General features: G+C 49.1%; 1 pseudogene; it reads right to left on the bottom strand.

The window, feature by feature from the left end:
- Window positions 1-1,936: 1,936 nt before the first annotated feature.
- Window positions 1,937-3,831, bottom strand: LOC125310387 (annotated as a pseudogene).
- Between the last annotated feature and the right edge of the window lie 6,913 nt (window positions 3,832-10,744).

The following is a 10,744-nucleotide window of genomic DNA, read 5'->3' as shown; positions in this document are numbered from 1 at the left end:
GGCCAGCAGACAAATAATTACATCTCCAACTCATCTAAAATGTGGTGTCTTGAAATACTTTGGGTTCTACACCATAGATGGTAAAGTGACCGTTAAATATAATGTTAAAGAATGTATCTGTGGATTGTGGCTTTAATCGGTCGATGTTGACTCCATGTCGTGGTGTCTCACGTAACTCAAAGCCAGGCAAGCTGAGGACAGGCGCTCTCTCTGCTCCATCGTCGTTATGGTAACCAAACAAGTCTTCTTCTGTCTAGGTTTGTTTCTAGGTTTAAGTGTTGTTCTTCTATGTGGTCCACCTACTGGAGGGGAGTGTTTACTGCAGTTCCGTTTCACACATGCGCAGTCTACGCGTCACTTTGACGCACGGTCTTAAGCCTATGGTACGCTCCCGCGTCTGCGTTCCGCAAATTTAAGACCGCGTGTCAAAGTTTGAACTAGCCAACTAGCTCCGCTGGTAAGAAATGCATGGGACTCTTAGCGCTGTCCTATTGCTTGCAGAGGGAATTTGAAAGACTATGGATTATTATTAAAGGTGAGTGCCCAGACCTACATTTAAATGTGGGTCTGGTTCGTCAGGCTACTTCATCAGCTCAACTCAACGTGACTATATCCTCACAGCACAAATTGCTTCAGTTTTCAGGAGTTAGGACGGAGTGACCTGGCATAGACTAATTAGGAAAAGACTGTTTTATTTTTCTACATTTCATTGTGTCATGCCATGTGTTTTGTTTGCATTTCAGTTCAAAATGTTTATTGTCATGTAGGCTACTCATAAAAGGAATTATAAGTAATGGAATTCCTTGTGTTCAAGAGCCAGCTGAACTTTAAAGAATAAATTAGTTATGGCTGTAGGCCTACAAAATCCTAGCCTGGAAAATCGTTAGGTTATCTACATAACCCCGGTTCTCTGATAACAGAGTGAGGTATCTCACTATGGGAGACGCCCTCTGGCGTGACCGACCACGGAAGCACCAATTACATCACGTCTGTCACAGACAGACCAATCACAGCTGTGATACGGAGGGCGCCCTCCATATATATACTACAGTATCAGCAGCTACTCGTCATTCATAGCATACGCTCTTCCCCGTGCGTGAATGCAAGAAGGGAAGTGTGGCGAGATACCTCACTCTGTTATCAGAGAACCGGGGTTATGTAAATAACCTAACGTTCTCTTTTAAACATTCGCTCGGTATCTCACTATGGGAGATATAGCCAACTCCCGGATTGCATGCTCGAGTTCGCAACAGACATGACATGCCAACTTATAACACACATTGAACACTATTTGAGTTTGGTGTCCAAGTCGGACCAAACGGGCACCAACACTGAGGACTGCGTGAGCCAGTGAGGGCGCAGTAACATCCAGTCTATAAAATCTCATAAACGTATGGGGATTTTCCCAGCAAGCTGCAGCGCAAATATCACGGACTGACATTCCTCTGAACAACGCCCAGGACTTCGTCCTCGTAAGCCAAACCAATAGCCTCCACCATCCAGTGAGACAAACGCTAGGATGAAATGGGGAGCCCCTGATGTGAAGTAGCCCATGACACCTAACAGCTGATTACTTTTCCTAATCATCTTTGTCCTGTCCACGAAATGCGTAAGGTGGCATGGACAGGGCACAGGCAATGGAGCCTCGCCCCTCTTCTGAAGAGAAGGGGGCGGTGAAACGCTCCCAGGTCAAAAGAATTACACCTATAAGATGATTCAACGACCTTTACTAAAGGGGTTGGGCTGTAAAGCCACTTTTTAATGAAGGGCTTAATTGCAAGCAAGAGGGATGCACTGACAGGGCCCGTAATTCACTCACTCGCTTAGCTGACACAAGCGCCAGTAAGAGGACAGTCTTGAGCGTAAGAAGCTTCAACTCGATTCCGTCCATCAGTTCAAATGGTGGCGATCACATTCTCGGGGAGACCAACCGCATTCAAGATGAACCGCTCAGGGGCCAGACCCAAAGAGCTAGCTGGTCGGGCTGGGGATGAAATATTTGACCTCGCGCTTGGGAGAGAAGGTCCCGGCGCAGAGGAAGCTGCCATGGCTCTCCGTAGAGGAGTTGCGTTATCTCTGATAGCCACATCCTCCCTGGCCAAAGGGGGGCTATGAGAAGCAGTGACAGGCCGTGCTCTCTTACCCTGGCGAGCGTGGGTGAGAAGAGACTCATCGGTGGAAACGCGTAAAGCAGCACGTTTGGCCACAGGTGAGCCAGAGCCTCCCCACCCAAGGGAGCATCTGTGTCTGTTAGAGAGAAGTAGAGGGGACAGTGCGGCAGCTTTGCCGAACCTCTCCCAAATCACCTCGACCACCTGAGAAGCCTCCACTCTCCGTAGAGGGGATTCCCTCTGGAGAGGAGATCTGCCCCCCGGAATGTGTGTGGCGCGTTTCGAGGCGAGATGCGTGCTGCACCACAATACAAGTCCGCGCGCTAACCTGTGAAGCTGGAGAGAGCGCGTCCCACCCTGTCTGTTGATGTAAGCTACCACGGTCGTGTTCTCCGACCTGATTAGAACATGACAGTTGTGGATGAAGGGGAGGAAGTGTTTCAACGCCAAAATCACCGCTAACAGCTCCAGGGCGTTTATGTGGTGGCTGCGGAGGTGCAGAGGCCAGATGCCGTTTACTGTTCTGCGCTCCCCAGCCTGTCAGGAACGCGTCTGTTGTTATTACCTTCCTCAGAGAAACCATACCTAGGGGGGCTCCCGTGAGGAAGATCGCAGGGTCCAGCCACCAGTGTAGGGCTGCGAGGCATTGTGCAGTGATCGACACCTTCTAGGAGATAGAATTTATCTGGACCCCCAGATATTCTATCCTCTGGCAGGGTGTCAAACAACTCTTTGTGAGATTGATGTTGAAGCCCAAATTTCTGAGATGGGAGACGAGACGAGCCGAGAGCAGCCTCGATGCATTTGGTGAAAATTCTGGGCGCGAGCGCATACCCGAAAGGGACTCTCAGGTATTCGTAAGCTGTGCCCTGATATGCGAACCTCAGATATTTCCGGTGTGCAGGTAGCATGCCTATGTGGAAATATGCGTCCTTCAGGTCTACCGTAGTGAACCAGTCCCCTGGCCGGATAGAGCTGAACTGTTTTGTGAGTGAGCATTCTGAAGGTGAATTTTCTTAAATGACCGTTCAGAACACGCAAATCGAGGATGGGGCGAAGCCCCCCGTCCCGTTTCGGAACCAGGAAGTAACGGGAGTAATGACCCTTCTCCATTTCTCCCTTGGGGACTTTTTGTATAGCTCCCTTCTCTAGAAGAACACGCACGCCAGGCTTCTATTTGGGGGGCAAGGGGGCCGATGTGGTTTATTCGTTGTGTTGAAGACCCTCTGGAGAGTAACACGGGCCACAGTGCCAGAAGGAGGTGAAAAACTTTGTGTGAATTTCCCCGCGCCAGAGGCTGAGGGCCTGGGCGAGGGCGAAATTTTCATAAGTTTAATAAATGTTGGTGGCGACCAGAGGTTATCTGGCACCACCGGTCGCACTTTTCTCCTCTCCAGCGGAGCTCCGAGAGGGGCTGGGGAAAAAGTGTGTGCGGGAGTGCTTGTGAAAACTGACTGTGAGTTGGGGAAATTGAACTGGTCATGACACATTGTAAACACTTTATTGACTTTTTTATTACCCTGCAGTGAGACTCCGTGAGTGACTGCGAGGGGTGACTGCACTTGATTACGCTCTCTTCGTACACCAGGGAAGCCGGGCTGGCCGTAGCACAATGAGCTGGCGTTTCTGGTGCTTGCAGACGCCTCCTCTTTTGCGGAGGGGGCGAAGCGCTGCTGGCGGGGGGGAACAAGCCAGGTAGCCCTAGGAGCTGGCTGTTCATCCGTTGGCGAGAGACACCCAAGTATCCCGCCTCTTCTTGTTCCCCTGAGGGTTACCAGGCCGGTGCCTGGCGGCGGCCGCGGAGAAGGTGTTCCTCGCCCAGGACCTCGGGCCTGACGCCCTAGGCTGGGTGTTCGCGGTCTGCTCAGCCTGTTGGGGTCTGGGTGGCCTGACTGGCTGCTGGAATCCCCTCGGCTGCTGCGGGGATGGTGTCGGGGCGCGAGGCAGACATACATCGAACGCCTCGTTCTCCTTCTGCAGGTCGCACTTCGTGCGCATTGCAGCGATTGCTGGGCCGAAAAGCACCTTCGGGTCAACCTCGGCATCGAGGAGATCCACCTTTTCTTTGTCGTTTAGGCTTGATAGATTCAGCCACAATGACCTCTCACCCACGACGGCCAGTCCTATGGTGCGGCCGCAGCTTTGGATCGCGCCGCGTGAGGTGCGGAGATTCAAATCTGTTATATAGCATATCTCCTCCCAAAGGGCTGGATTCGGGTTTCCGGAGTCCAGCTGGGACCCCATCTCGTCCAGCAGCTCGGCTTGGTAGGCTGTTAGAAGAGTGGTAGCGTTGAGGGCTCTAACCGCGAGGCCAGACGACTTGTAGATTTTCTGATAAATGGACGCCGTGAAGCGGTCCATTTTCCCTGGCAGTGTCAGGTTACCCACGGAGAGGGAGGTTCTCTGGCTAGGGTGCAAATGATGAGCGACTGACACCTCGACTGCCGGTGGGGCAGAGAGCCCAAGCTTGTCCATCCCCTGGACATCCACTGCTGAGAAACCTTTGACAGGCACCCGATGGGAAAAGGGTTTGTCCCAGAAACGCTTCATCTCGGCTATGCATGCCGGAACTGCGGGAAGGAGTTGTTTCGCTGGCGGGGCTCGGGAGGGTAGGCGTTTTCCGTCGAAAATGTCTGTCGCTGCACCCACGCCGCTTCTGGCGGGCGGGCCAGTCGATTTTCAGCTTAGCTGCGGCTCTCCTGCAGACCTCAATGAGACTGAAGTCCACCTGTTCGGGCCGCCGCTAGCAGCGCTAGCTGGTCTGCTAGCCTGAGTCGTTCTTACAGAGAAGACGCGCGAGCGTCTCATCGTCTTCGTCCTCCTCCTCGCCACCCTGGCCTTCGTCCAATAGTTGGTCGTCGAACAACGGGGGCAGGGGACAGTCAACATCCATGAAGTCGCCCCAGGAGCCGCCCTGTAAGGCGGGGGCGTCGGGCCTCGACTCGCTCGGTAAGGTAGTAGAGAGGCACGGGTCATCCCTCGACGTAGACGCTACTCGAAGGCGTCTCTCCAGGATCCGCTGCTGCATGCCCTAGTGGGAACAGACGTCCGGGTCGGCTAAGGACTGCTGGGCATGCTTCACCCCCATGCAAGCGATGCACATGGGGTGTGGGTCCTTTCCGGAAAGCTTAAATCCACAATTGGAGGGGCAGGAGCGAGGAGCTGGGGAACCCGCGCGGGCCTCCGGAGGGTTAGTAGCAGAGCTAGTGCTAGCCATAGCTCGCGACATGTTAATATCAAAGTTCGCCTTGACGCGTTAACTTTCAGAAATATGTTCGCTTGACGCGATAAAGAGTTCGCTTGATGCGGAGTAAGCGCTTGACGCGATAGCTCGCCTTGACGCGTTAGCATAAAAAGAACAGATTTAACTGTGGAAATCCCTGCGTTCAGCGACAAGCCTTGACGGTAGTCTACGAACGAAGAGCAGAGAGTTCGGTGCAAATAGTCTTCACGGGGAAGAGTGCGAGAATGACGAGTAGCTGCTGATACTGTAGTATATATATGGAGGGCGGCCCTCCGTATCACAGCTGTGATTGGTCTGTCTGCGACGGACGTGGTGTAATTGGTGCTTCCGTGGTCGGTCACGCCAGAGGGCGTCTCCCATAGTGAGATACCGAGCGAAAGTTTGAAAGAGAACCAGACCCTGGTAATCTAGAAAGGTTAAGGGTCTGGCCACGAACAATGTAATGCGAGGGGCGGCACCAAGCATGGTTACATGCTGCTATTCCGACATGCCGCTATTGGCGCCTGGTGTTGTCGGTGGCAGCATTAACACTAATTTTTCAAGCCGCCCCACTACTGCAACATTTTTTTTTTTATTTTTTTTTTCCGAGTAGCGACACTTGACCTTTTTTTTCAAACGTCCTGCCATTCCTACACGAGGTCATTAACAGTGGCGAGCCAGGATTTTCAACGGAGTCGACTTTTGCGGCGCAGGCCTAGGGTGGGCCTTTATTTTTTATTCCAATATGGGCAGTATAGCCTAGGCCTACAGTAATCGTCCCAACACACGATTGCAGATCACAGCTCAGACGATTCATGACAAAAAATAAATAAAAGGCTACATTGAGCCTTGGCAACTAGCCATCTAGGCTATAGGCCTGAATAATATGCACATTAATTGGCACTTAAACTCACCTAAACATGTCTTTTGCAATCATTTCACCTGGCATGGGCAATGCTAAAGTCACTGTTACAAACAGGGCAGCGTGCAAGACTAGGCCTATCATTATTTTTTTACTCTTAATGAGACAAGGGTAGCCTACATTTCCTTTTTTTTGAGGCACTGACTCTGCTATGACGCTCTTATTCATACACTGAACTGATTAATTGCCCGAGAAAAAGAGATAAATTAAAGCCCGGCCATACACTGAAAACTGATTGGTTGATTTAGCTAAACAGGCCAATCAGGATGCTCTCTCTTGGATGCGCCAGGCACACACGCACTCCTCTCTCTCTAAGCTTTCAGACATACATGTAAGACCGAGGTTCTGCCGATGTTAAACGGTGGGGCCGTGGATATCTGAACGATATAACCGGTCATGTGGAAGTCCGAATTCACCCGGTGTTTATACTACTCCCCCTAGTATTTCCTCCGGACATTATGTAAATGTGCTGTGTCTGAACGAGGAGTAGAACATGCGGCTAAAATTCACACCTAGTGAGAGGGCGTGGTTATGACGTTTTTTTCGCGGCCCATGTGGTTAGATCTGACTTAAAATGCCAGTGTTATGATGGAGGGCATAGTGCCAGAAAATCTCCCGACCTGAAAGATGCAGACATCACGGAGCTACTGTCCATGAGGGCATACAACATTTTGATAGAACACCTGAAGGGAACGCTAGAGACACGCTAGCCTACAACTGCATGACAAGGACAAACTAATTCAGAAGACTGAATCATCATAAGCAGAAGGCGCTGAAAAGGTAGTAGCCTACAGCGACGCCGCTGGACGACAATAACAGGAGTATTTAATAAATTGTTAGCCAACTCGGTTTTCTGTTCATTGATAGCCTTCATGACCTGCTGAGCTCGCTGATATTTGCTGAGCATATATGCCTAGAGAAAATGAAAACGAAGAAAACCCAACTTTGTTCCAAGCTCCTTATGTAAATGCGACACATGGGGAGAGGATGCTTTTGGAAAAATAAACCATGAAAAATGAACAACTTCACTGTTATTAATGTTAGTATTTTGTTTGTTGCTTAAAAACGTTGTATGATCTTGAAGTCTTGAGTTAGCCTACTGAATTGGCTGGTAGCCTACCATAAAGTTTGTGCATGCTCTCTCTCCAACGCTAAACCAGATTTGGGGGTTCTATAGCCAATTCTGGTACATAATGTTGAAAACAGATAAATGTGTTTATTTGAAGCACACATACAAATACTGTAGGTTAGGGTCAATTTCAAGTGCACACTTACATGACAAGCCTACTTTCAAGTATTAGCCTATGCACAATAGATTATCTTCTTTAGCCTACATAATGCATAGGCTACATTTTGTAAACAAAAAGCAGCTGTGACAGGCAGCGGCCGCATATATTCTGGCGGCCATATCTCGCATCTTGTGAACTCTACAAGCCCCCACCCTCACTGACAAACCACACGGAGATTCTGTAATGTGCGTGTATGTCGTTCACACATACGTCCGTTATAAGGTCAGTATTAGGTCCGCAGGTTAGTATCATATCTGAATCATCCAAGGGTAGGACCTCCGTTTGACAAACCTCCGCATATAATCCGGAGGTTATATCTGAAAGCTTTACTTTCTCCCGCCGTGGTGCGCTACACTCAGATGCACTCATGTCTCAATGCTCGCTCTTGATCGCTCACCAAGATTCCGAGATTTTATCTAATTTATGGGCGCCAGGGAGCCGCTTATCAATATATGTGGGAGACTCCCCGGAACTTCCTAAGTCTCTCTCAAAATCAAAACACCCAATTCACGCTTGGACTTTTCGATTATGTTTCTAAATGTTGGGACTGATGGACACTGAACTCTGGGGGTTATTTGAACCATGGGCGGATTATAAACTTTCAGGCCCCTGGGCCCAGATGTATTAAGGGCCCCCCCCCACTAATTGTCGTGTATGTGGGAGGGGGGGTTTGGGGGTCCTCCCCCAGAATTTTTTAAATTTGTTTGATGTGATTTCCTGTATTCTGGTGCATTTTGGGGATGGCCAATACTAAATTCAATCAGATTCATAGCCTACATCCTGATTTGTTGATATTGAGGCAATGATTCCATGCAAAGGCTTGGGCTTCAGGGCCCCCTGACCCCTTGGGCCCCTGGGCCCGGTAGGCCTGTGCAGTAATCCATCCCTGATTTGAACGTTCGTTGTGAAGTGGTTTACTGTAAAAGGAGCGTCGGATATCCCGCCTGTCTTTGCACAATTATAAGGCCATGATTATGCCTGCGCTAGCCTGAAGTCGAGAGAAAGAAGACTAAATAAATATGCAGACATGTTACATATTTTACACATGCATGTTATGTGCAATTCAGCAACTGCACGCATGACATATAAAAAAATAAAGGCCTAGCCTACATTATTGTGTAGTAAATTGAGTTTATCCAACCTGCTGGCAAGCCAAAATGCGTTGCACATTGCTTTATCATTGTCCTCTAAAATGCAATATAAGCAACTTGAATATAGGCTATCGCACATCCAGTTTGAACACCCTGATGGACACTGAACTCTGGGGGTTATTTGAACGTTCACTGAAGTGGTTTAGGCTACTGGAGCGTAAGAATTCCGCCCGTCTTTGCGCAATTGATTGACGGCTATTAATTAATTAATATAGGTGGCCTGCACACACAGAGTTTGCTTGATGCACAGAGTTTCCGACCGTTTTCCCCTGAGAGCTTAGAGAATAAAATGAGGAGAGCACAACTGTGTTTTACATAATGTGGAACATTTATTTACATGGCCAGTTCAAAATCGCCTAAGGTTTTGACTGAAATGTGTGCCTATATCAATTATTGGGTAAAACATTGTTTGGAGTGGATGGCGGGTGGATTGTTGATGTAGCTGCAGGTGCAGATGACATGAGCTCATCCATGCATCTAGGATGTTGGAATTTGATAGGATACAGGAACTGCAGAGATAAATTGAAAATGAGGATTGGTAATGTCGGAATAGCGGTACTAAAATCGGGCATGTCTAAGTAGAGGCATGTCGTAATAACGGTATGTCGTAATAGAGGGTTGCCGTAATAACGGGATGTCGTAATAAAGGGTGAACCCCACCAAGCATGCATTTGAAAATCTCACTGCACGCAAATTGGATAACACTAGACCAATGTTTACTGAATGATTCCGGACTTCGACGCAATAGACCTCTGAAGTTCGCCTACAAAAAAGCTTGCCATAGGTAGTTAGCTTCAATTAACAACCGGAACTCCTTATATGGGCAAAGATGGCAGTTTTGGTTCTTTTTTGTAGGCGAACTTCAGAGGTCTATTGGATAACACTACAATCTGCAGCGCTGTCATCATCAGTTTAGCTCGCCTCTGGCAGATGCGTCGATTTGATTGGTTTCACGGGATGCAAGGGGTAAAAGTAACGTGCATCATTGCTCATTGCCAATGTCTTGCAGAGACAATTCCATTGCTTTCACGAGAACTCTGGATTTCCAGGGTAACAAAATCCCTGCTCCTCCCAAAAAGGGACGTTGTCTCTTTAAAGTGTAACTGAATTTCACCTTATTCACCCGGCGGCCAGAACGAGGCTAACGGCTCATACAGTTGCTCATACACACAGTTGCATTCCGTAAGCCCATGTAAAGTGAACGGCATGCATCTCCAGCACTGCAACGCACGCAACTGTGTGCGGGAGCCGTAACACTGGTGATCCACTAGCATGCGATGCGAACTCCGCGACGCAGTATCCCTATTAATTTCTATGAGAAGCGAATCCCGCATAGGATTCTGGGTGTAGTGCGACGAGAGCTGTGGCTGCAGCCATGGGGCTATCACATTGTACACGGTATGCGCTGCGCTCGCCGCTAGGTTGCTCTTGGTTGAGGTAACGTCCCAAAGATTTTTGTTGTGCTTGCCGCTGGGCTCAGCGCAAAATACCAACGGCTTACAGCACGCTGCGGTCAAAGTTCAACCTGATTGAACTTTGACCGCGGCAGCGCAAGAGCAGCAAAGCAGCAAAATGCCGCTTGCGCTGCGCTGAGTGCAGCGGCCGACCAGTTCTTGCGCGCGCAAGCCATTGACTATAATGCATTTCATAGCGCATGCCACGTGTAATGTGACAGGCCCTTAAAACAAAACCAAAGCAACTTACAGAAACATGGCAGACGAAAAATTAACCATAGCAGTGTCTACATTCCGTGTTTGTATGATGTGTCGCTAGAATCATACAGGGACAACTTCATGATTGAAAGGACCGCCCAACTTGCAAACTAATTTATAGATGTGACTTTCCCTCGGTAATTTCAAAATAGTGGAGGGATTTGTTTGGTTGTTTACTAGGCTACCTGCTCTTGCCCTGCCGTTTCCACCCATCTACAAAAGGGAACACCCATCAATCGTTATTCTTTCAACGTCCATGCAGTCCAGTAGCCTGAAAACCAGACTCTCTGACTTCGCAAGAGTCTGGCCTAGATCCATAGGCAAACATTTATTTAC

This window comes from Alosa alosa, chromosome 2, assembly GCF_017589495.1.
Source record: "Alosa alosa isolate M-15738 ecotype Scorff River chromosome 2, AALO_Geno_1.1, whole genome shotgun sequence".
Taxonomy (NCBI): Eukaryota; Metazoa; Chordata; class Actinopteri; order Clupeiformes; family Clupeidae; genus Alosa; species Alosa alosa.
This window is presented reverse-complemented; position numbering and strand designations above follow the sequence as displayed.